Consider the following 27,323-nt stretch of genomic DNA (forward strand, 5'->3'; position numbering starts at 1 on the left):
ATTTGATACTAGTTCAGTTGCTAAGATTAGTAACTCGAGACGGGAGTTGCAGAATAAACAGAGACTAGTTAAGGGTGAAGTGACGATGTGTGTTGGAAGTGGTTCCAAGATTGATATGATCATCATCGCACACTCCCTATAATTTCGGGATTAGTGTTGAACCTAAATAAGTGTTATTTGGTGTTTGCGTTGAGCATGAATATGATTTGATCATGTTTATTGTAATACAGTTATTCATTTAAATAAGAGAATACATTGTTGTTCTGTTTACATGAATAAAACCTTATATGGTTACACATTCAATGAAAATAGTTCGTTGGATCTCGATCGTAGTGATACACATAATCATAATATTGAAACCAAAAGATGCAAAGTTAATAATGATAGTGCAACTTATTTGTGGCACTGCCGTTTAGGTCATATTGGTGTAAAGCGCATAAAGAAACTCCATGCTGATGGGCTTTTGGAATCACTTGATTATGAATCAGTTGATACTTGCGAACCATGCCTCATGGGCAAGATGACTAAGACTCCGTTCTTCGAAACGATGGAGCGAGCAACAGATTTGTTGGAAATCATATATACTGATGTATGTGGTCCGATGAATATTGAGGCTCGCGACAGGTATCATTATTTTCTGATCTTCACAGATGATTTGAGCAGATATGAGTATATTTACTTGATGAAACATAAGTCTGAAACATTTGAAAAGTTCAAAGAATTTCAAAGTGAAGTGGAAAATCATCGTAACAAGAAAATAAAGTTTCTGCGATCTGATCGTGGAGAAGAGTATTTGAGTTACGAGTTTGGTCTTCAGTTAAAACAATGTGAAATAGTTTCACTACTCACGCCACCTGAAACACCACAGCATAATGGTGTGTCCAAACGTCATAACCGTACTTTATTGGATATAGTGCAATCTATGATGTTTCTTATAGATTTATCAACATTGTTTTGGGGTTATGCATTAAAGACAGCTGCATTCACGTTTAAAAGGGCACCATCTGAGTCACCATCTAAGTCCGTTGAGACGACACAATCTGAACTGTGGTTTGGCAAGAAACCAAAGTTGTCGTTTCTTAAAGTTTGGGGTTGTGATGCTTATATGAAAAAGTTTCATCCTGATAAGCTCAAACCCAAATCGGAGAAGTATGTCTTCATAGGATACCCAAAGGAGACTGTTGGGTACACCTTCTATCACAGATCCAAAGGCAAGTTATTCATTGCTTAGAATGGATCCTTTCTAGAGAAGGAGTTTCTCTCGAAAGAAGTGAGTGGGAGGAAAGTAGAACTTGATGAGGTAACTTGTAACACCCTCGATGCGACTATAGCTCCCACGCGTCGAGGCACGACTTAGAGACATAATCGCATTGAAGGCATATGTCGCAAGTTAGGCAATCTTCACAACATCCCATGTAATATAAATAATAAAGGGGAGATAACATAGTTGGCTTACACTCGCCACGTCAATCAAGTACATAAATAACGTTACATCATCCAAACACTCATGGCCCGACTACGGCGCCAAAATAAAAAAGAACCCAACATGCAACAACGGTCCCGTTCACCCCCAACTGGGCACCACTATTGATCATCGGGAAAGGAAACATAGTAACGTTGAGAGTCCTCGTCGAACTCCCACTTGAGCTCATACGCGTCTCCTGGAGCGGAATCATCAGGCCCTGCATCTGGTGTAACAGTAATCTGTGAGCCACAGGAACTCAGCAATCTCACACCCTCGCGATCAAGACTATTTAAGCTTGTAGGTAAGGCAAGGTAAATATAGGTGGAGCTGCAGCAAGCGACTAGCAAATATGGTGGCTAACTTATTCGCAAAAGAGAGCGAGAAGAGGAGGCAAAGCACGAGCGAGAAACTAGAGAACACCCTGCGCAAACATTACTCCAACACCGTGTCCACTTCCTGGACTCCGCCGAGAAGAGGCCATCACGGTAACACACTCAGTTGATTCATTTTAATTAATTAAGGTTCAAGTTATCTACAACCAGACATTAACAAATTCTCATCTGCCCATAACCACGGGCACGGCTTTCGAAAGTTCAATCCCTGCAGGGGAGTCCTAACTTAGCCCATGACAAGCTCTCACGGTCAACGAAGGAATAGACCTCCTCCCAAGACGATCCGATCAGACTCGGTATCTCGGTAATTCAAGACAACTCCGACAATGGTAAAACAAGTCCAGCAACACCGCCCGCTGTGCCGACAAATCCCGATAGGAGCTGCACATATCTCGTTCTCAAGGCACACCGGATAAGCTAAGCGTACGGGAGCCAACGTAACCCAAGTTGCCAAGGGACGGCCCCGCACGGTGCTCTAGGTTGGACCAACACTCAGAGGAGCACTGGCCCGGGGGAGGGGGGGTTAAAATAAGATGACCCTTGAGTTCGCGAAACCCAAGGGAAAAGGCTAGGTGGCAAATGGTAAAACTAAGGTTGGGCATTGCTGAAGAAGTTTTATTCAAGGCGGACTGTCAAGGGGTTCCCATTATAACCCAACCGCGTAAGGAACGCAAAATCCGGAAACATAACACCGATATGACGGAAACTAGGGCGGCAAGAGTGGAACAAAACACTAGGCGAGAGGCCGAACCTTCCACCCTTTACCAAGTATATAGATGCATTAAGATAACAAAGTAATATAATGATATCCCAACAAGTAAATAAATGTTCCAACAAGAAACGGCCTCCAATCTTCACCTGCAACTAGCAACGCTATAAGAGGGGCTGAGCAAAGCGGTAACATAGCCAATCAACGGTTTGCTAGGACATGGTGGGTTAGAGGTTTGACATGGCAATTTAGGAGGCTTGCAAGCAAGTGGTAGGCATCGTAGCAATGGCATAGCAAAAGAGCGAGCAAACTAGCATAGCAAAGATAGTAGTGATTTCGAGGGTATGATCATCTTGCCTGCACAGTTGTCAGAGTTGACTGGATCCTCAAAAGCAAACTCAACGGGCTCCTCGTTAGCGAAATCGTCTCCCGGATCTACCCAAACAAGACAAACAAGCAACAAGGATACAATCAACCACGTGCAAACTCAAACAACACGATGCAAAGATGATATGCTATGCGGGATGCGATGCGGGATGCAAAATGTAAGATATGACAGGAAATGCATGAACCTGGCCTCAACTTGGAAAACCAAGTATGCCACTGGAAAGATGAGATGAAATCGCTTGAAAACGATATAAAGAACGCCGGAATCGGAGTTATGGTTTGGAAATGGCAAGCGATTCAAAAATGACACCGGTCTGCGATTTACAGCAAGTAGGCATCCAAATGCAATGAGATGAACATGCTACAGCACCCAAATATGACAACAAAATATATGGCAGGGATGCACACAAGATGCTTAACAAAAGTCTAGCACTGAGCTACGGCTAATTCATCCATTAACAGGTTCAAACAAACATGGCAAAAATGCAAATGACAAACAGATCTTAGACTTAGTGAAATTAACACTTGTCTGGAATTTCAGATCAGGTTGCCCTCTTCGGAACAACAAAACTACCTGCTACAAGACCTGAACATGTCAAAGTAAAGCATGTCATGGAGCTACTCAAAGAGCTTAACAAAAGTCCCTTAGTGACCTTGAGCCAAAAGGGATCAGAAAATACAATTGCAAGCATGTGAACATAGAAAAATATAATCAGTTTTCAGACTTAGTGAAAACTGACACATGCTGAAATATAACTCAAGTAGGCATGTTTACGAGCTCGATGCACTCACTACGGTGCAAGTCATGGCAAGACAAGCATACATACATCAAGAAGGCACAAAATGCAAGCTAGACATGGCAAGAACAATAGCATAGCATGCACGGATCAACTACAACATCACCGGCAAAATTGCAAACAAGTTGACAATCTGCCCAGATTCACAAAGTAGCAAAAGTAGAGCTCGATTGACTCAAGCTAGGGTGCTCCATAATTTCAAACAAAGACATGGATGGATAGAGCACTACAATATTAACAAAACTCCCTTACTGATCATCCTCAAAAGAGGCACGGATCACTAGGAAACAACAAGAACATATGGCATCATGAGATAAACAGATCCAGGACTTAGTGATATTACTAAGTCCCTGAAAACAGAATTAGCAAGTGCACCACTTTGCAAGCTTGCACTAGTCACCACACACATCCTAAAAATACATGGGTTGCACCTCTGGAAAGATGACAAAACTTTTAACAAAACACATGTAGAGCATCAGGTCATACCATGCACACATTAATCATGGCAAAAATGACAAAAGTGCTAAACGGAGTAGCAGATCTGACAATTAACTCAAGTAGCCCTCTTCTAACAGCATTTCGGACATCAAGATGAGCTCAAATGAAAATGATGCAATGGAATGAAATGATGTACTCTCTGAAATGAATATTTTGATATGCTATATGCATGAATCGGAGCTACGGATGCAAAGTTACGGAGCTGCGAACATGAGCACTTGGACTGAGAAAACGTCGGGGACTTAGTAGAAATCGACCTAGGGTCTCACGGCACGCGAACCGAGGCGGCCGGAATTTTCGCCGGAGAAGAGCAGGGCGGCGGCCGGAGTAGAGGGGCTCGCCGGATCTGGCCGTGGGGCGCCGGATCCGGCCGGCAGCGAGGCGGCGACGACGGAGGAGGGCGGAGCGGGGCGGCGCGGCGCTCCGGGCGGCGGCGGTGGCGGCGGCCGGGCGAGGCGGCGACGGCGGTGGCGGCGGAGCGGCGACGGCGGAGCGAGGCGGCGGCGTCGGGGGCGAGGCGGCGGCGTCGGGGGCGACCGGGCGACGCGGGCAGCCAGGCGGCGGGGCGAGGGAGCGGGCCGCGGGGGCCGGCTCCGGGCTCCCGGGCCGCGCGGTGGGAGGCGGCGGCGGCGTGGACACGTGGCAGTCCAGGAGTGGCTGCGAGCGGCGGAGCGGACGCGTCCGGTCTGTCCGGACGTGTCCGGCGGCGGCGGAGGAGATATTTTTAGGGTTAGGGACGAGGGGGATCCGGAATTTGGAATGGGGGGGGGTGTATATATAGGCATAGAGGGAGCTAGGAGAGTCCAAATGAGGTGTGGTTTTTGGCCACGCGATCGTGATCGAACGCTCTAGATGATGGAGCAGAGTTAGGTGGGTTTTGGGCCAAAATGGAGGGGTGTTGGGCTGCAACACACATGAGGCCTTTTCGGTCCCTCGGTTAACCGTTGGAGTATCAAACGAAGTCCAAATGATACGAAACTTGACAGGCGGTCTACCGGTAGTAAACCAAGGCCGTTTGGCAAGTCTCGGTCCAATCCGGAAATATTAAATCCCCACACACAAAAGAAAGGTAGAATTGACCACCGGAGAAGAACGAAGCGCCGGAATGCAAAACGGACAACGGGGAAAATGATCGAATGCAAGAGACGAACACGTATGCAAATGCAATGCACATGATGACATGATATGGGATGCATGACAACGACAACAACACACGGAGACAAAAACCCGAACCCGAGGAAATAAATATAACTTAACGCCGGAAACGGCAAGAGTTGGAGTACAAATAGGGAAAGTTACATCCGGGGTGTTACATAACTGTACCTGCTCCCTTATTGAAAAGTAGTACATCACAGAAACCGGTTTCTGTGACACCTACACCAATTAGTGAGGAAGCTAATGATGATGATCATGAAACTTTAGAACAAGTTACTACTGAACCTCGTAGATCAACCAGAGTAAAATCCGCACCAGAGTGGTACGGTAATCCTGTTCTGGAAGTCATGCTACTAGATCATGATAAACCTATGAACTATGAAGAAGCGATGGTGAGCCCAGATTCCGCAAAATGGCTTGAGGCCATGAAATCTGAGATGAGATCCATGTATGAGAACAAAGTATGGACTTTGATTGACTTGCCCATTGATTAGCGAGACGGACGCTGATAGTAGTGTTACTATCTACAAAGCTATAATTGTCGCAAAAAGGTTTTCGACAAGTTCAAGGTGTTGACTACGATGAGAGTTTCTCACTCGTATCTATGCTTAAGTCTGTCCGAATCATGTTAGCAATTGCCGCATTTTATGAAATCTGGCAAATGGATAAACAAAACTGCATTCCTTAATGGATTTATTAAAGAAGAGTTGTATATGATGCAGCCAGAAGGTTTTGTCAATCCAAAAGGTACTAACAAAATATGCAAACTCCAGCGATCCATCTATGGACTGGTGCAAACATCTCGGAGATGGAATATACGCTTTGATGAGATGATCAAAGTATATAGTTTTATACAGACTTGTGGTGAAGCCTGTATTTACAAGAAAGTGAGTGGGAGCACTACAACATTTTTGACAAGTATATGTGAATGACATATTATTGATCGGAAATAATGTAGAATTATTCTGCAAAGCATAAAGGAGTGTTTGAAAGAAGTTTTTCAAAGAAAGACCTCGGCAAAGCTGCTTACATATTAGGCATCAAGATCTATAGAGATAGATCAAGACGCTTGATAAGTTTTCTCAATGAGTACATACCTTGACAATATTTTGAAGTAGTTCAAAATGGAACAGTCAAAGAAAAGAGTTCTTGGCTGTGTTACAAGGTGTGAAATTGAGTAAGACTCAAAGCCCGACCACGGCAGAAGATAGAAAGAGAATGAAAGTCATTCCCCATGCCTCAGCCATAGGTTTTATAAAGTATGCCATGCTGTATACCGGATCTATTGTATACCCTACACTGTTTTTGGCAAGGGAGTACAATAGTGATCTAGGAGTAGATCACTGGACAGCGGTCAAAATTATCCTTAGTGGAATAAGGATATGTTTCTCGATTATGGAGGTGACAAAAAGGATCGTCGTAAAGGGTTACGTCGATGCAAGTTTTGACACTGATCCAGATGACTCTAAGTCTTAATCTGGATACATATTGAAAGTGGGAGCAATTAGCTAGAGTAGCTCCGTGCAGAGCATTGTAGACATAGAATTCGCAAAATACTTACGGATCTGTATGTGGCAGACCCGTTGACTAAAATTATCTCACAAGCAAAACATGATCACACCTTAGTACTCTTTGCGTGTTAATCACATAAACGATGTGAACTAGATTACCGACTCTAGTAAATCCTTTGGGTATAGGTCACATGACAATATGAACTATGGGTGTTAATCACATGGTGATGTGAACTATTAGTGTTGAATCACATGGCGATGTGAACTAGATTATTGACTCTAGTGCAAGTGGGAGACTGAAGGAAATATGCCCTAGAGGCAATAATAAAGTTATTATTTATTTCTTTATATCATGATAAATATTTATTATTCATGCTAGAATTGTATTAACCGGAAACATAATACACGTGTGAATACATAGACAAACAGAGTGTCACTAGTATGCCTCTACTTGACTAGCTCGTTAATCGAAGATGGTTATGTTTCCTAACCATGAACAAAAGAGTTGTTATTTGATTAACGGGATCACATCATTAGAAGAATGATGTGATTGACATGACCCATTCCATTAGCTTAGCACCCGATCGTTTAGTATGTTGCTATTGCTTTCTTCATGACTTATACATGTTCCTATGACTATGAGATTATGCAACTCCCGTTTGCCGGAGGAACACTTTGTGTGCTACCAAACGTCACAACGTAACTGGGTGATTATAAAGGAGCTCTACAGGTGTCTCCAAAGGTACATGTTGGGTTGGCGTATTTCGAGATTAGGATTTGTCACTCCGATTGTCGGAGAGGTATCTTTGGGCCCTCTCGGTAATGCACATCACTTAAGCCTTGCAAGCATTGCAACTAATGAGTTAGTTGCGAGATGATGTATTATGAAACGAGTAAAGAGACTTGCCGGTAACGAGATTGAACTAGGTATTGAGATACCGACGATCGAATCTCGGGCAAGTAACATACCGATGACAAAGGGAACAACGTATGTTGTTATGCGGTCTGACCGATAAAGATCTTCGTAGAATATGTGGGAGCCAATATGAGCATCCATGTTCCGCTATTGGTTATTGACCGGAGACATGTCTCGGTCATGTCTACATTGTTCTCGAACCCGTAGGGTCCGCACGCTTAAGGTTTCGATGACAGTCATATTATGAGTTTATGAGTTTTGATGTACCGAAGTTAGTTCGGAGTCCCGGATGTGATCATGGACATGACGAGGAGTCTCGAAATGGTCGAGACATAAAGATTGATATATTGGACGGCTATATTCAGACACCAGAAGTGTTCCGCGTGATTTCGGAGAAAACTGGAGAGCCGGAGGGTTACCGGAACCCCCCGGGAGAAGTAATGGGCCATATGGGCCTTAGTGGAGAGAGAGAGGGGCTGCCAGGGTGGGCCGCGCGCCTCCTCCCCCTGGCCCGAATTGGACTAGGAGAGGGGGGGGGGGGCGCCCCCCTTTCCTTCTCCCTCTACTCCTACTAGGAGGAGGACTCCTCCTTGGCGCGCCAATAGGGCCGGCCGGCCTCCTCCCCTTGCTCCTTTATATACGGGGGCAGGGGGCACCCCTAGACACACAAGTTGATCCACGTGATCGTTTTCTTAGCCGTGTGCGATACCCCTTTCCACCATAATCCTCGATAATATTGTAGTGGTGCTTAGGCGAAGCCCTGCGACAGTTGAACATCAAGATCCTTACCACGCCGTCGTGCTGACGGAACTCTTCCCCGACACTTTGCTGGATCGGAGTCCGGAGATCGTCATCGAGCTGAACGTGTGCTAGAACTCGGAGGTGCCGTATGTTCGGTGCTTGGATCGGTCGGATCGGGAAGACGTACGACTACTTCCTCTACGTTGTGTCAACACTTCCGTTGCCGGTCTACGAGGGTACGTAGACAACACTCTCCCCTCTCGTTGCTATGCATCACCATGATCTTGCGTGTGCGTAGGAATTTTTTTGAAATTACTACGTTCCCCAACAGATATTTATAGAAATCACTATCATTCTATTAAAAATAGGACGGGCGCGGCAACGCGTGCCATCCATGATCTAGTGAGTATAAAAACAATGCTATGGGGTAAACATAATGGATGTTGACCTTTTGATCTTGATCTCTCAATTTTTATCTAAAAAAATCTTGCTCTCTTGATTTTTATCTAATTTTTGGCTCTCTCGACCAGTATGATGTAATCTGTGGAGGTGTCTTCAGGATCGGTGGTGCATCGGAAAAGATGACATGAAGGAGTTGTGCATGGTGAGTTAAAAAGATTTAGATCCGGTCTTTTTACCCACCCCTCTGTGGTTTTCCTCATGCTGCTTCTCATGCAATTTTCAGTTTTACCTTCGACTACATACTACATATGGTTGCAACCAACCTTAACAGCATAACCTCGCTACATCAATCGTTGAGTTCCACTTAAAGAAATGGTAAACATAGATGTGAGTATGTGCATCCTATTTTACATATCGGTTCACTCTCCGTAGTGATCTCTGCACTCCAATTCTGGTTAAAACTGGATTTTATAATCCTTACTTTGCAATACATATCTAGGCAAACCTACTGTATTTCTGACTAAGGGTGATTATATGATAGTTTGATAAGGGTGCCTCACAAGGGGCAAGAGCGATATATTTGTGAGGTTCCTGATCCACATAGTCTATTTCCTATGGACCTATGAAACCTGATTTTTAATTCACAAAGCTCAGTCTTGCAAAAAGAAAAACGGGCATAGATGCGAGAAGATGACATATATCTTGTTAACCTTGTTGTAATTTGTGTGCTAAGTTGGCCAGAGTTTTCCTATCTTGTAGTTCATGTTGTTGTAAAGATTTGGCACAATATTTATCAAATTTCTGGTCTATATTTTTGCCTAACTAGCAAAAATGCCCGTGCATTGCACCGGGAGAAAAAAAAATCATCACACCCCGTAAGCATAGCCTATTACACGAGTAATTGTTTGATTTATGACCTAGTGCTTAATAGCTTGTTGATGCACAATTAGCTACTCTCTCTGTTCACTTTTATAAGTCTTTGTAGATGTTTCAGACAGTGTGCAAAACAACTCAATTTCATTTGTCTGAAACAACTTATAAAAATGAACAGAGGAAGTACATCAAACAAAATTCAGATATCAGTTGCTATTGCCAACTTTTCTATAACAACAAAACGTTCTCCATTTCATATGTTGCCAAAAGAAACATAGTTTAAGCAACGCCATATACTTCTAAAAGGCTAAAACTGCAACTACATGTGAACGCAAACGCAAGGCAAACTCTTTAGGGCTACTATAATCATAGTGATCAGCGACCACTCCTGGCAGATATTCTTTTGAAGTGTCCATGTTAAAACGATATGGCACACCATTTATATACAAACTGCTTGTGCGATTCAGAAGTCTGAATGCTTGTATGGCATCTTTGTACCAAGAAAAAGAGATGACCACTCTTTCTTCTGTGGCTTGATGTATTGTTCGTTCAGATGTAAATTCAAACTTCTGACTAATGGCCCTGAGAATTGCTTGAACTGATTGCTGACCAAAATGTGATAGTGGCTCAATGACAAAAGGGTAGTGCCATACGGTGCACATTCTTATGGATCCCTGTATATCTCCCATGAATATTTCTTTGCTTGACTGATTGTTGATATCCATGGCTGTGTCAGAAAAGGAAAATTTTAAATTAAGGACTGTGAAAATCATATACTGTACCGTGATATATATATATATGTGCCAAAGAAGCGCAAATCTTTTGCTGATCAAGCATGACAACTTTGTACTCGATAAGTTTGACAGAGAAGGGCAGTTTTTTACTGTTTTATCTATGACCATGATACTGTGAGCGAAATCCGACGCTAAAATAAGCAGATAATATATATTTTCCCGTTCTAGTGAGCATAGAGCAGGAGTGGATCTTACTAAAATAGCATGAGCGATTTATGCTATGGCAGAAAGTAGCTAAAAGAAATACCACTAACGGAAGAATAAAAAAATCCAGGAAATGGAGAGATTATACTTGCGAGTGCAGGAAAAAGTGGCAAATTCAAAGAATGTACTTTCATTTAGCCAACAGATAGAATGTTTCTGTTCTCGTGAGCAAACGGCTAGAATGAACCTCATTAAAATAGTATGAGTGATTTATCCAAGGGCAAATAGTAGCTAAAAGAAATACTACTGACGGAAGAATAAAAAATAAGGAAATGGAGAGATTATACTACTTGTGTGTGCACGAAAGATTATTCCAAAGGAAGTACTTTCGTTTAGCCAATCGCCCAAAGCAAAAGATTAGTGCAATGGGTAGAAAGTACACACCTTGACAGAATAGCTAAAAGGAATCGCGGGTTGGATTCTTACAAACGCAGGGTTTTTTCTATAAAAAATGAAACATTTTCTTAGATCGACTTAAAGAGGGACGGCGGGTTAATTCCCAAAAAGCACATGGACCTTTGTGTAAAAATGCCGTAGTGAACCCGAAGACTCAATTCGTGCTTTATTATTAGGGAAAGACATGAGCACTCTATTTTCCCTGTACATCCAACTCAGCCTCGTTTGATTATGGTTCTTTCCTACACTCACAGCTAAAACTTGACAATTTGAACCCTTGATTGATGCAAGAGATTGAAGATACAACTCATGGAATCTGAAGAATTAGAAAAAAGGTCAAAATTCATTTTTATTTCGAAAGTGGACAGTTGACTTTTTTATTTAACTGACTCTGAACGTCCAAGGTATTTGTTTTATTCTACTATGGACTTTATTGCCGCATTGGCATTTTTTTGCGAGATGCTGCATTATCATTTATGTTCTTGCATATTCTGTTGGTCCTTAATGCTGCCACTGACGACCAAGTGCTGCATATTTATTTCTCTTTATAGGAAAATGTAACACATACAACTATGATTAACACATTCTTTTTAGTATTTACATTGGCATTATTTTGTTACTGGACAATTTTTTGTCACATATAATGATGTTTATGAATCTGTTCATGTATTTTCGAGCTTTAGATGAGTATATATACTACCAACTCTTGCTTGTCCTTTCAGACTAGGCCTACCAGGCTACCACAAGGTCACCTCAGTTGATTTCAGACTAGGCGAGCTCCTGGATAGCCTTTGCAATTCGATGCTCGGTAATGCCTTGTGTACTATACTTTTACCCTGATGGTTGTACGACTCAATGTGGCTAGCAGATTCAGTTGATTCTTTATTTGATCTTTCATCTCTTGGGATAACCATGGCCCATGGGCATGGATGCTTGTGTCGCTGGTATCAGACGACATAATGTCTTATGTATATCACTGCTCTTTGTAGGGATGCAGTGGCATGTGAGAGGACAAGCAGTCGTGGGGCTATTTATGGTTGTCCGATCATTGTACTTTGGGACATTGTACTTTTAGGACGTAATGTGCACTTCTGGTTGTTATTTTAAATTGCCCATGTCTTCACATGTCTTTCAAATTCTTGACATCTGCACTAATAGCCTAAACCTCCATGGCATGATCCATCGGAGTATTTTGTTTGTTGTACAATTTTCAAGTGCGACCTTCCAATTTATGTTGTAACTGATAGGTTTGGCACCTCAGATAAGTTCTTGAAATACCAATGTCATATTTGGATTAGAAAAATAAGATTTAGTTCGATCATGCATGCAATCGCAATAACCCTACTCTGAGCTTTTATATACTGGTTAAAATAGTTAAATCTTCTAGATTCTTTTGCATATTTTCTTGGAATTATATTGGTCTATGAGAGCACCTTAGTTTTCACTAAGCGATAAAATACAGTTTCTATTTCCGTAATACAGGTCATTAGTGGTCACTTGGGATGGGTGTGATCTGTAGCATTTGATCCAGGGAACAAATGGTTTTGTCTTGGTTCTGCTGATAGGGCAATAACGGTAAGCCCCATAACCTGCATTCCTTTCTTAGAAATATAAGTTGAATTCATGTATACATGCAAGTAGTTGATACAACAACCTATTAGTTACTCAAAGGCTTTCTGTATTGGTGTCTGCATTTTTTAATGTTACATGCATCTATTTTTATTACACAACGGTTTTTCAGCTTTGGGACTCCATGTTGATGCGTTTTTACCTTAACATCTTATCATCTATTTTTCTTTAGGCAAGGAAGAAGGTTGTAGAGTGCGGGTGGATGTGAAAAGGAAGAGGATGGATGCGAGAAGAGAGAAGAGGGGTGAAAGAGGATATGGCTAGAAAGAGGGAGAAGGACAGGGTGGAGGCGCTTCTTGAGGATTTTTGTCTGACTGATTTCATACTCTCTTATAAATCATGGTTAGCTAGGTAAACCTTTTGTACGACAGCTCTTTTTCAAAAGGAAGTTTGATCTTTCGGCTTCTTATTTTAGGTCAATATCAAGTACAGTTTAGTTAATTTATATTAATGTTTATGTTTGAAATTGACGATTACCATTCTGGTTGAATGGGGGCATGGATAGAAGAGATTGCGAGTCGGGTATGGTGATGCCAACATTGTATGGGTGGAGATAGATTTAAGTAACGTCACTGTTAAATCACCAGAATAAGTCTACTCCCGTTGCAATGCACGGGTGTAAGTGCATCTAGTGCCACCCCTAATTGGTTTTGGAGTATTGACGACAAACCTGGTTGAGGGACTAATGTGTTTGTGAGAATTGCAGGATAACACAGGTAGAAGTCCCTCATTGATTCGGTTTTCCTACCAGAGATGACCCCTAAAAATGTATGAAGACATTGAAGTCAAAGGTGGTATGTGAAGACATTCACATTGAAGTCTATGACAAGAGAAGACATCGCATGAAGACTATGGAGCGCGAAGACTTAGTTGTTTCGTCGTTCTTTTTCTTCTTTGTTGAGTCATAGGAACCACCGTACTGTTAAGTGGGGTCCAAGTGAACCAGTCAGAATGACTGAAGTGATGCTTAACCAAATCCTATGTCTTTGAGTGAAGACTATGAGAGCAAATCTTGTCCAGAGTTGGATAAGTCAGCTTTGCTTGTAGCCCAAGTAAAGCTGCCGTGTGTGTTTGAAATCTGACCATTGGAACACGTGTCAGTTCCTTAGTGACCAAGGGTCATTTCGGACAAATCAGGCCGGGTTTCCTAGTGGCTATAAATAGCCCACCCCCTACAACCATAAACGGTTGGCTGCTCAGAGTTAGTGCACGACTTTTGTCGTTTGAGAGCAACCCACGTCAAAGCCTTTGAGAGAGAATTCCTTGCGAGGATAAAGCCCTAAACACCCAGAGTCAAAGAGTGTTAGGCATCACTTAAGTCTTCCTGTCTGTGTGATCTGAAGACTTATTACACTTGAGGACTGTGAATCCTCCAGCCAGCTAGGCATTGCGTTCTGAGCATCCAAGAGTCATTGTGGATCGCCGGTGAACAAAGTCTGTGAAGGTTTGGAAGTCTACCTTGAAGACTTACCAGAGTGATTGGGCGAGGACTGGGTGTCCTTAGCTCAAGGAGAATAAGGTGAAGACGAGGTTTTCTGAGTTGAATCTCAGCCTCCCTAACCAGACGTACAGTTGTCACAGTAACTGGAACTGGTCCAACAAATCATTGTCTTCAACGAGTCACTGGTTTCATCCTTCCCTTCCCTTTACTTACTGTTGGTCCTTGTGAAGTCATTCAATGATTGCTTTATCTTTTGTCTTCACTGAGTGTCTGCTTGTTCTGATTGGCTTCACAATATCTTCCTACCTGATCTTTACTGCCTAGCTGCTATTAGTCATTGTGCTTTCACTCCATTGAATACTTGACTATGGTTTGCCTAGTGTAGTCTACCTTCCGCTGCATGGTAATAGGCTTATTTCTATCGTTTGTCTTCAAAACTTTCATGTTTTGAAGACTTTCATAAAAATCGCCTATTCACCCCCCTCTAATCGATCACTAGCACTTTCAATTGGTATCAGAGCAAGGCACTCCCTTGTTCTGTGTGATTCGGTTTAACCACCTGGAGTTTTAGCTATGTCGACTGCAGGGATAATTAAAGTCTCCGCTGCGTGCCCCGTCTTTGATGGAACTGAATATCCCTACTGGAAGAATAAGATGCGCATGCATCTTGAAGCCATTGATGTCGACCTATGGTATGTCGTCAAGAATGGCGTTCCCAAGGCTGGTGAAGGTGTCACCACTGCTGATGTCAAGAAGTTCGTTCAACTGGACTCCACTGCCAAGAACATCATCTGTGGTCATCTGACCAAAGGACAGTATGGCCGCGTGAGTGCTTTGGAAACATTTAAGCTAGTCTGGAACTGGCTCTCCAAGGTCAACGAAGGCGTCTCAACCCAGAGAGATCAGAGAATCAGTGTCCTTCGCAACCTCTTCAACCGCTTCAAGAGAAATGACAATGAGAATGTTCAGCTCATGTTTGATCGACTCACTGACATCACAAATGAGCTTCAAGCCCTCGGCGCCACTGAGATCACCAAGCATGAAGTCGTCAAGACACTCTTGAGATCACTTGACAGCTCGTTTGACACCCTAGCCCCGATGATTCAAGAACGTCCTGACTTCAAAATACTCGATCTGTCTGACATACTTGAGAGACTCAACACACACGAGTTTCAGCTTTATGAGAAAAGAGACATCTACAGTCCCAACTATGGGCGAACTCATGCCTTGAAGGCAAAAGCTGTCTCCTCATCTGAAGAAGAATTTGACAGCAGTTCTGATGATCCTGAAGACATTGGAAAGGAGCTTGCTATGCTTGTGAAGAAGTTTCAAAAATTCACCAAGAAGAAAGGCTTCAGAAAGTCTTCACGATCAAGCTCAAGGAATGATGAAGCTTATGCTCATGACTACAAGAAGAGAACTTGCCACAAGTGCAAGAAACCTGGCCACTACATCTCTGAGTGTACGCAGTGGGACAATGAGAACAAGAAGAAGAAGAGCAAGGAGTATGACTCTGACGACAAGAAGAAGAAGAAATACTCAAAGTCTTCTTCCAAGCCTTCCTCAAAATCTTCATCACACAAGAAGAGCTCATCTGGCAAGGCACGTGCGTTTGTTGGCAAGGAAATGGATTCAGAGGAGGAGTCCGCTTCTGAGGAGGTGGAGGTGGAGTCTGAGGAGGAGTCCGATTCTGGCGTTGCGAGTCTGGCTACATCATACGTTGCCAAGTCCATCTTCAACACTGAAGACAATGACTTCATCACAGACACCGATGCAAATGACAAGGACTACTCCGCTCCTACCTACTGCTTCATGGCACGCAGTGCCAAGGTAAATACATGCACTACTCACTATCAAACATCTAGTGAAGATGACTCTGATTGTGGTTCCAAACCCAGCTACAAAACACTTGCTAAAATTGCAACTGAACAACAGAAAGCTATGGAACATATTCAAAAACTGTTAGACAAAAGCGATGACCTTTTAGACGCTGAAATGACTCGATCTCAGTCCTTGATTGAAGACATAAAAAATCTTCATGTTAAGTATGAGGAACTTGAAAGTCGTCATGAAACGCTCTCAACAACTCATGAAAAAGATTTCCTATGATTATCTTTAAAGGAAACAAGATCTTGAGAAATTGAGAGCGGCTCATGAAGATCTTCAAAAGGAAAACGAGTCACTTCGCGCCAAACAGATCAGTTCCGCTCAAGAAGAATTTGAACCACCATGTCTTAAATGTATTGAGCGTGACAACACTACTTCTGTTGCTGGTTGTTCTACTGCTGCTACTATTGCAATATCTTCAACTGCTGATGTGCCAACTAACCCTTCTGCTGAGGATGCCACTGCTATTGCTGATGAGAATGCTAGGTTGAAGACATTGCTTGAAACAGGGATGTTCAAAAGTCTCAAAGGGCATCAGACACTATGTGATGTCCTCAAAAGGCAGATCCTGAACCGAAACCCTAGGAAAGAGGATGTTGGGTTCGAAAGGAAAATGAATGCTGATGGCTCTTACTGGAAACCTGAGCAGTACCCCAAAACCACATGGGTTGCTGCAAAGGGACCTTCAGTGGATCCATCCACCCTATCTGGCTTCACTTGTGCTAATCCCATTGTTATTGATAAATCCTTTGATGCAAACTATAAACTGTTTAAGAATCAGGATGGTGAAGTGTTTGCCAGGTATATTGGTACTAACTGCAGGAATGGGCCGCCTATGAAGAAGGTCTGGGTGCCGAAAAGGTGTTTGGAGAATCTTCCTGTGAATGTCGTCATGACACCACAAGTGAAGAAGACAAACCCCAGACCGTAGGCTTCATATGGTCCAAAGGCTTCATACAGACAGAGGACTCACCTGAGTCACACTAACGCAAATGTTTTGCAGGGAAACCTTACTCAGGCCTATGAATATGAGCGCGTTTCATCAAACCGCCATGTTCATAAGACCAACAACTATTCTGCCTATTCTTATGAGTACTATTGTTCACCTGTAAGACTTTTTGCTAGGGCTCCAAAGCCAAAGTTCTCAGATGCTGCACTTAGGCTCATTGCTTCGAAGCCACCCTTGAAGATGTGGGTGGCTAAGAAAGCTTAACTCTCTTTTGCAGGGAAAGGTCTCCAGCTGAAAACCAAAATCGTCTGAAGCTATTATGTATTTTGTTCCCAAGTCGCTTGCTACTTGCCCTATCAGTCCTAACCTCGATCTAAGCTTTCATAATCCACTTGCTCGTCAAATGTTTTTGCTTCACAACTCTCTTCATGAAGCCTATCTCCCTAACTGCACTGTAGGGTACGACACCAGCTGCTTCAGAATGGATTATTGATAGTGGGTGTACTAATCACATGACTGGCAAGCGAAGCCTTCTTATGGACTCAACCTTACGTCCATCTGACAAAAGTCACATCACATTTGCTGACACTGGTAAAAGTAAGGTATTGGGTCTAGGTAGAGCTGCAATCTCAAAGGATCAACACATGGATAAAGTCATGCTTGTTGAATCCCTTGGTTTCAACTTAATGTCTGTCTCAATGCTTTGCGATTTAAACATGATTGTGATGTTTGGAAAATATCGTTGCCTTGTTCTAATGGAATCTGACAAGTCTCTAGTGTTTGAAGGGTATCGGAAAGATGATTTGTACGTGGTAGATTTCTCAACAGGACCACAGCTTGCCGTATGTCTTCTAGCAAAAGCTTCAGAATGCTGGCTCTGGCATCGGAGGCTAGGGCATGCTGGCATGAGGAACTTGCACACTCTTGCAAGAAAGAAGCATGTCATAGACATCGAGGGCGTCAAGTTCAAGAAGGATCACTTATGCGGTGCCTGTGAAGCAGGAAAGATGACGAGGGCCAAGCATCCCTCGAAGACAATCATGACAACGACTCAACCCTTCGAACTGCTCCACATGGACCTTTTCAGTCCCACTCATTACTCAACTCTTACTACTACTGCTTGTCTCTATTGCTTTGTCATTGTTGATGATTATTCAAGATATACTTGGGTGCATATAATCCTATACAAGATTGAAGTGCAGGATGTCTTCAGACGCTTCGCCAATCGAGCAATGAACAACTATGGCATCAAGATAAAGCACATCCGAAGTGACAATGGCACTGAATTCAAGAACACTGGCCTAGATACGTATCTTGATACTTTGGGCATCACACATGAATTCTCAGCTCCGTACACGCCACAGCAGAATGGCGTCGTCGAACGCAAGAATAAAACACTTATTGAGATGGCCCGGACGATGCTTGATGAATACAAGACTCCAAGAAAATTTTGGCCTGAAGCCATTGATACTGCATGCCATATCATCAACCGTGTTTATCTTCACAAGCTTCTGAACAAGACATCTTATGAGCTCCTTACTGGTAAGAAGCCAAATGTCAGTTACTTCAGAGTATTTGGTGCCAGGTGCTGGATCAAGGATCCACATCACACTTCAAAATTTGCACCAAAAGCACATGAAGGTTTTATGCTTGGATATGGAAAGGATTCGCACTCCTACAGAGTCTTCAACCTCTTTCACTATAAAGTGGTTGAAACTGTGGATGTGCGGTTTGATGAGACTAACGGCTCGCAAATAGAGCACCTGCCAAATGTGCCAGATGAAGTTCCATCCAGTGAATCAATCAAACTTATGGGGACTGGAGAAATCATACCATCTGAAGCTCAGCCTAAAGAGGAACTTATCATTTCCGCACCTGATCAACCTGAAGACAATGCTCAGCCTGAAGACAATCCTTCTAACGATGACAATGATCAACAAGAGCAAAATCTTCGTCCTGTACATCCTCGTGTTGCAAATGAAGTACAAATTGAGAGAATAATTGATAGCATCAATGCACCAGGTCCACTCACTCGTTCAAGGGCAACACAGCTAGCAAATTTCTGTGGGCACTTCGCATTTGTCTCAATATTTGAACCCAAGAAAGTTGATGAAGCCTTCTGTGACGCCCCCGATTTGACCGTACACTAATCATACACGCAAACGTGTACGATCAAGATCAGGGACTCACGGGAAGATATCACAACACAACTCTACAAATAAAATAAGTCATACATGCATCATATTACAAGCCAGGGCCCTCGAGGGCTCGAATACAAGAGCTCGATCATAGACGAGTCAGCGGAAGCAACAATATCTGAGTACAGACATAAGTTAAACAAGTTTGCCTTAAGAAGGCTAGCACAAACTGGGATACGGATCGAAAGAGGCGCAGGCCTCCTGCCTGAGATCCTCCTAACTACTCCTGGTCGTCGTCAGCGGGCACCACGTAGTAGTAGGCACCTCCGGTGTAGTAGGAGTCGTCGTCGAAGGTGGCGTCTGGCTCCTGGGATCCAACATCTGGTTGCGACAACCAGGTAGAAGGGATAGGGGGAAAAGAGGGAGAAAGCAACCGTGAGTACTCATCCAAAGTACTCGCAAGAAAGGAGCTATACAACATATGTATGCATGGTATCAAATGGAATAAGGGTATCATATGTGGACTGAACTGCAGAAAGCCGGAATAAGGGGGGATAGCTAGTCCTTTCGAAGACTACGCTTCTGGCAGCCTCCGTCTTGCAGCATGTAGGAGAGAGTAGACTGAAGTCCTCCAAGTAGCATCGCATAGCATAACCCTAACCGCTGATCCTCCCCTCGTCGCCCTGTGAGAGAGCGATCACCGGTTGTATCTGGCACTTGGAAGGATGTGTTTTATAAAGTATCCGGTTCTAGTTGTCATAAGGTCAAGGTACAACTCCAAGTCGTCCTGTTACCGAAGATCACGGCTATTCGAATAGATTAACTTCCCTGCAGGGGTGCACCACATTCCCCAACACGCTCGATCCCATTTGGCCGGACACACTTTCCTGGGTCATGCCCGGCCTCGGAAGATCAACACGTCGCAGCCCCACCTAGGCACAACAGAGAGGTCAGCACGCCGGTCTAAACCTATGCGCACAGGGGTCTGGGCCCATCGCCCTTAGCACACCTGCACGTTGCGTACGCGCCGAAAGCAGACCTAGCCTAGTGGCCTTCCAGTCCAATCCAGCGCGCGCCACTCAGTCGCTGACGTCACGAAGGCTTCGGCTGATACCACGACGCCGGGATACCCATAACTACTCCCGCGTAGATGGTTAGTGCGTATAGACCAAATGGCCAGACTCAGATCAAATACCCAGATCTCGTTAAGCGTGTTAAATATCCGCGAACGCCGACCAGGGCCAGGCGCACCTCTCTCCTAGGTGGTCGGAACCTGCCCTGTCGCTCCGCCTCAAAGATCCACTCGCGGGTGCTCCTCAAGCCGACCCGTCTTTAGTCACCACATGTATCATGTATAAAGTATATAGTATATACCCGTGATCAACTCCCGAGTGATCATGGCCCGATAGTATAGCAAGGCAGACGGACAAGAATGTAGGGCCACAGATGGAAATACTAGCATCCTATACTAAGCATTAGGATTGCAGGTAAAGGTAACAACAGTAGTAGCAAGGACAGGCTATGCATCAGTATAGGATTAACGGGAAGCAGTAACATGCTACACTACTCTAATGCAAGCAGTATAGAGAAGAGTAGGCGATATCTGGTGATCAAAGGGGGGGCTTGCCTGGTTGCTCTGGCAAGAGAGGGGTCGTCAACTCCGTAGTCGTACTGGGTAGCAGCGGCGTCGATCTCGGTGTCTAGCGAGAGAAGAGGGGGAAGAACAATAAATATAATGCAAACAAATGCATGACGATGCATGACATGACAAAGCGTGATGCTAGGTGTGCCCTAACGCGGTACGAGGTGGTACTGGTGAAGGGGGGAACATCTGGGAAATTATCCCCGGTGTTTCGCGTTTTCGGGCAAAGGAGCCGGAGGGGGAAAGTTGCATGTTCGCTATGCTAGGGATGCGTGGCGGACGAACGGGCTGCGTATCCGAATTCGTCTCGTCGTTCTGAGCAACTTTCATGTACAAAGTTTTTCCATCCGAGCTACGGTTTATTTTATATTAATTTTAAAAGATTTAAATCATTTTTAGGATTTATTTATTTAATTTAATCAACATTATCCAGAATAGTGTCTGCTGACGTCAGCATGACGTCAGTAGTTGACTTGGTCAACCTGACAGGTGGGTCCCGATCGTCATACTCTGTTTTAATTAACTAACAGTTAATTAGGTTAATTAGTGATTAGGTTAATCTAATTATAATTATTAAGTTAATTAACTCTTTGATTAATTAAATAATTAATATTTTAATTATTTATTTATCTATTATCTTTTTTTTAAATCTTCTTTTTTTTGTTAAAAACGTTCTGGTCGTGGGGCCCCCCTGTCATAGGCACAGGGGGCCTTAACGGGTTTTGGGCGCTGGGGCGACGGCTGTCGCCCGAACGGGCGCTGGGCGTGCTGGCGCCCGACTCGGAGGGGGGGGGGGGTGAGCAGGCGCAGCTACGGCGCGGGAGCCGGCAGCAAGCAAGGGGCGGCGCCGGCGCGGCCTGGCACGGCGGAGCCGAGGCGGGAGGCGAGGTGACAGGAGGGGTGCGGCGTGACGGGGCAGAGGCGGCGCGGTTCAGGCGACGGCGCGGGGCAGGCAGCAAGGGAGGAGGCGCGCTGGTGCGGGGCGACGAGCACGGCCAGGGAGCGGCCCGACCGCGGTGAGCGGGGCGACGCGGTCGCACGGTGACTGGGCCAGGAGAAGGGGAGCTCACAGGGGGGGGGGGCGTAGGGATCTGGCAGTGGCTCGGGGAGGAGTTGAGGTCGCGTCCCGGCGAGGGGGAGACGAGGACGACGGGCGGCGACGCAGTCGTGGCGGCGTGGGGCTCCGGTGAGCGGTGACGGCGGCCTGGGACGGCACCAGCGACGGGGTCGGGGAGGCGACGAGCAACGGCGTCGGCGGGCAACGGCAAGCGGCGTCGGGCAGCACCGGGTGGCGGGGCGCGGCCGTCGGGGCGGCGTCAGGGGCAGCGGCCTCGGGCGCTGGGGGGGGGGGGTTCGACCCCGCCCCCAGATCGGATCGGGAGAGGGGGAGAGGAGTGGGGGGGTGTGAGTGGGGCGACGGGGTGGGGTTAGGGTTCGGTCGTGGGGATAAGGGGTGGCCGGTTGGGCCGGTTCGACCGGGCCGGCGGATGTGGCCAGCTGGGCCGGTTGGCCCAGTCGGGCCAGGGGCACTTTTCCTTTTCTTTGTTTTTTTTGTTGTTGTTTCTTTTGTTTTATTTATTTTTTTGGTTTTATAAAATATATCACTAGCCCCTAAATTAGTATTTATAAATACTCTATTGCCACATTAATTTCTCATACCTAATAAAATAGTTTAATGTTTTAATATTTATAAAATGCATCTAATTATTTGTATAAGCCACTGTTTTATTTAGTTCAGTGCTTTTAATTATTTTATAAAAATGTGATCCTCCACCATAATTACCTAAGCATTATTTGCCACCTCTAGAACATTTTAATTTTAATGTTTGAAAACTTTACCGTTTGACCTGATTTTGAAATTTTGAATTCGAACGGGATTGAACCATCGTGAGATTTACAACAGTAAGAGTGGTGACGTGGCATCATTAGCAGAGGTTACTGTAGCTTGATTATCCGGGCGTCACAATTCTCCTCCACTACAAGAAATCTCGTCCCGAGATTTAAGAGGGGAGTAGGGGGGAAGTTCTGGTTACGAAATTCTAACGTGTCTTCTCAGTCTGGGTTGCCCTTCTTGAAGAGGTTGATCCATAGCGTTGATGTCTTCATTTCTCTACACCCATGCATCATGAGGAAGCTGTCGTCCTTCCTTTGGGAGCTCCATCGTACTTACAGAGGAGTAAAGGATGGGTATACCGGAAGAATGGAATTCTGCATGGTTGCTTATCCAGTAGATAATCATTAGGGAACGGGGCGAAAAGTAACTCTCGAATTGAAATTTACAAAAATATCGAGAGCAAGGTAAGGAGATAACATGGGAAGTTTCGAGCGCATAGGCAATCATTCGTTGCCTGAAGTGAAGTGTGAGAGGGGTTCGGAGCAATGGGAATAAGTATTGCGTCAGATACCAGATTAATGATCTCATCAGAAGGTGGCTCATGAATTACACACGAGGCCACGCGTGAGGAATAACTTTGGGAACAGGGGGTGTACAGGAGAGTCAGTTTTCGATCCTGAGGAACTGTGGGTTATGGGCCCACCATGTGGGTTAAAAGCAGGAAGGGCGGTGACGTATTGCACGATCATGTTAGCAAGGCATGTCAGTGAATAACCGGTCAGTTATGTTGGTAGCATCATTGGTACCAAGGGCGAGGGGCAAAGAGAACCATTTTCCTGCTCGTTGAACGAGGCAGACCATTAGGCAAAGTTCTCTTCCATCGGTGGATACCAGAATGTCATCAACAATAGTAACAGGGTCTTACTGACAGAGTTATACACCGAGGTGTTTACATAAGCAGGAGAATATTCCTGCTTAGATCATATAGATCACAAGAAACGTTAAACCAACCAATGGAAGGGAAAATACGATTATCAGATTAAACAGGACAATGGAAAGGAAATTGTTTTTAAACACATATTTCAAGGGTATATCCTACCCAAGGACAAGCAGATCATGATATCCATGACATGATATAATGTAGAAAACTCCTTAGGTACGGGAGAGAATTTTCATGACATTATCCATACAGCGGTGTTTGGATAATTGAGCAGGAAACATTTAACATTGGGCTTCAATTGTTCCTGTTCAAAATTGGAGTACCACAGACATGCTTCAAGATAGCATGGACATGGTCAACAGGTGAATATCAGACTTTGGAAACACAAAGAGTCTATTAGGAATAACTTGTAGAATAAGTCTTACGATTTCCTCATGGAAGAATGGATAACCTTGCTGAAAAGGAAACTATAACAATAGGTCCTCCGGCCAGGTGTGCTAGGCATGACATCATCTTACCGGGTCATATAAGGACCAATTTTATGACTCTTGGAAAATATTCCAACCATCATATTTGACCGAGTTTCAGATCTGATTGGAGTCAGGATACCTCAGACTCAGGATGCCTGAGATAAAAAGGTACGACAAGAATTGACGAGAAGACCTCGTAAGATTCTCGGGAAATGAAGTATGGAAGCGAGTTTCGAAACAAGAGTTCATCAGTAAACCAAGGAGAGGATGAGGAGGTGGCTGATGAACTCAGCGACAAATCATTGGGATTTCCAAAAGATGGATTTCCACAATTATGCGAACAAAGAGATAACATTTGTCAGATCAAATGATATAGTGAGGTATGCTCGAGGAAAACATACACAATTAAACATTGGTAGAAGGTGCACCCGAACTACGGTCTTAGGTAGCATAATCAATGTTAGAAGGTGATCCGATAGCAAATGGCCTAAGAATGAGATGTCGACCATTAACTTCAAAGCAAAAGGGTTGCTAGAACTTTTGAACTCACGGCCAAGGAATGAACGGATATGGCAAGAAGTATCACCTATATCAAGAATTCTTAAGAGGTGGTGAAATTCTCACAACACTCTTGACATAAAAGATGGTAATACTCCAAGGTAAAGGAGAACAAATGCTGGATAGCAAGGATCTCAAGGTATAACACAAAACACGAACAAGTTTGTGTTGAACGGAAGGCAATCGAGTGGTCGATGATAACACAAATCATCGAGGGCAAGGATGGTATTTCTCATCAGGAATTCAATTGATATCCTTGAGGAGCTTGAAATGTTGATGATGATCATGACAATTTCTGTCGAGAGGTTTCATGGAGATGTAATCGGTCGGCGATGACATCAAGTCAATCGAATGATGAAGCGAAAGGTTATTGGAACCATGGGTACGACACAAACCTGAAATCAAGTTTGTTGTTTGAGGTGAAACAATAAGACAAGGAAGATCGACGTAAGCTTAGCCCATCGTCGAAATTGTGCTCCGGAAAGAAGGACCAGGTAGCACAGTTAAAATTTGGCACGATAATGATATAGCCGAGTAGGCTCGGAATGACGTGATCGAGTTCAGACTCGTAAGTAATGAAGGTTACTAAGAGTTGTTGAATCGTAGTGCGGACTCAATTCAGTTGTCGGTGTCCTTGAGGGGTTCTAACAATTGAGAACCCGTTGGAAAAATGGAATCGGCAAGAATATTAGTTGATGAAGAACTCATAAGAAGTTATGTATCCCGTGGTATCCTCGAGATACCAGGGGGTAATACTCGACGACAGATCAAAGTAGAGGTTGGACTGGGGTATTGCTCTGCAGAAGACAAGTGCTTAAACTTGTCCGAGAAATGGTATTAAGGAGAAAATATGGTCAGAACCATGATTGTAAAGGACCAAACATAGATACAGGACGAACTTATAACAAGGGGATTATTATCATTTACAAGAAGCTTCGATGAAAAGTTCCACATCGGGTCCATGGGCACGAACGCAAAGGCTCAAGGTCGACTCCCACTTCTTCAATGCATAACCTTTCATTTTACTCCTCGCATTTGATGAGGCTGTAGTGTAGAAATTTTATCTGGGGAAACAACAGAAGAGTATGACTCGCGAAAACTTTCGGGTTCATACCATTTGGGGAAGGCATAGGTTCAACCCATCGGGGCATCTTAGGAGTATATACCACAAATTTCAAGAATAATAACACAAGCTCGATAGTAGAGCATGCTTGAGAAAGCAGAGGATACAATTTACCAAAGGCATTATGTATCCGAGGAAAAGCTCACAGGCTTATTGAATATGAAGGACGCTGTCGGATAAAATGCAACAAAGGATCTGGTGGTCCACAAGGGATCTGATGTGAGCATCGGTACTCAACTAGAGGAAGAAGAATGCAAGGATATCAGATTATAGAAACATCTGACTAACTCATAGCTCAAATACAAAGGAATTATGATTTTTAAAGCGAAGGATCAGAAGCAGACGCTCCGCTCAAGGATGGATAAGTTCAATATACTTAGGGGAAAAATCAACAAAAATTTGATTGGTCGAGATCCAGCTCATGTTTAAGACAATGTATGAGCCGAAAGGATGAACTCTAGGATCTGATGGAGGATTGCGAGCATTCGCAACATATTGAATCAATGTACCCAAAATGATAGTGACAAAGGCTGCCAATAAGATTACTATACTTATGGGATTAACCATAATGCAAGCAAGCAAGAATTTCAAGAGCAATAGGCTGCTCGGGATTTTCGGAAGATCGAATGATATTTTGAAGTCTTTGGCGAAACACATGAACAACGGGGAATGAGCGGATACTCGATAAGTGCGAGAATTATCCGCAGGGGTATCCAGGTGACAAAGAACAGCAAGGCAGTAAGCTCAAAGGATTCTCGGAGTACCTTGTAATAACAAGATCGACTAGGAATGATTGTATGAGTGGCCAGTGTAAGTAGTTATCCATAAGGATTTATCGGTGGTCGAGAATAGCAAGAGTGGTGGGCACAAAGTCTCGAGAGAATATCGAAGAGTATCTTCGGAATCATCTGGTGAAGTAGGCCATCATCTGGAATGAAGGGGCTCTCCGGGTGAAAGTGATAACAAGATCCTAATGTTAGATTTAGCAAAATTCATTTAACCCGAATAGAAGAGAGATCAGAGTCCCAGAGTATAGACAAGCAGTAAAAGATCCTAATACCACCCAGATGGCAACGTGGGACCGTAAGGCACACAGCCATGTTAGTATAAGTTTTTTTCAATGACTAGACTCGACTTCGGCCAAGGAGTGTGGAAGGGGGATTCCTACAGGCAGTCGGCTCTGATACCAACTTGTGACGCCCCCGATTTGACCGTACACTAATCATACACGCAAACGTGTACGATTAAGATCAGGGACTCACGGGAAGATATCACAACACAACTCTACAAATAAAATAAGTCATACAAGCATCATATTACAAGCCAGGGGCCTCGAGGGCTCGAATACAAGAGCTCGATCATAGACGAGTCAGCGGAAGCAACAATATCTGAGTACAGACATAAGTTAAACAAGTTTGCCTTAAGAAGGCTAGCACAAACTGGGATACGGATCGAAAGAGGCGCAGGCCTCC

Source organism: Triticum urartu, chromosome 5A (assembly GCF_056163025.1).
Source record: "Triticum urartu cultivar PI428250 chromosome 5A, HENAU_Tu73, whole genome shotgun sequence".
Taxonomy (NCBI): Eukaryota; Viridiplantae; Streptophyta; class Magnoliopsida; order Poales; family Poaceae; genus Triticum; species Triticum urartu.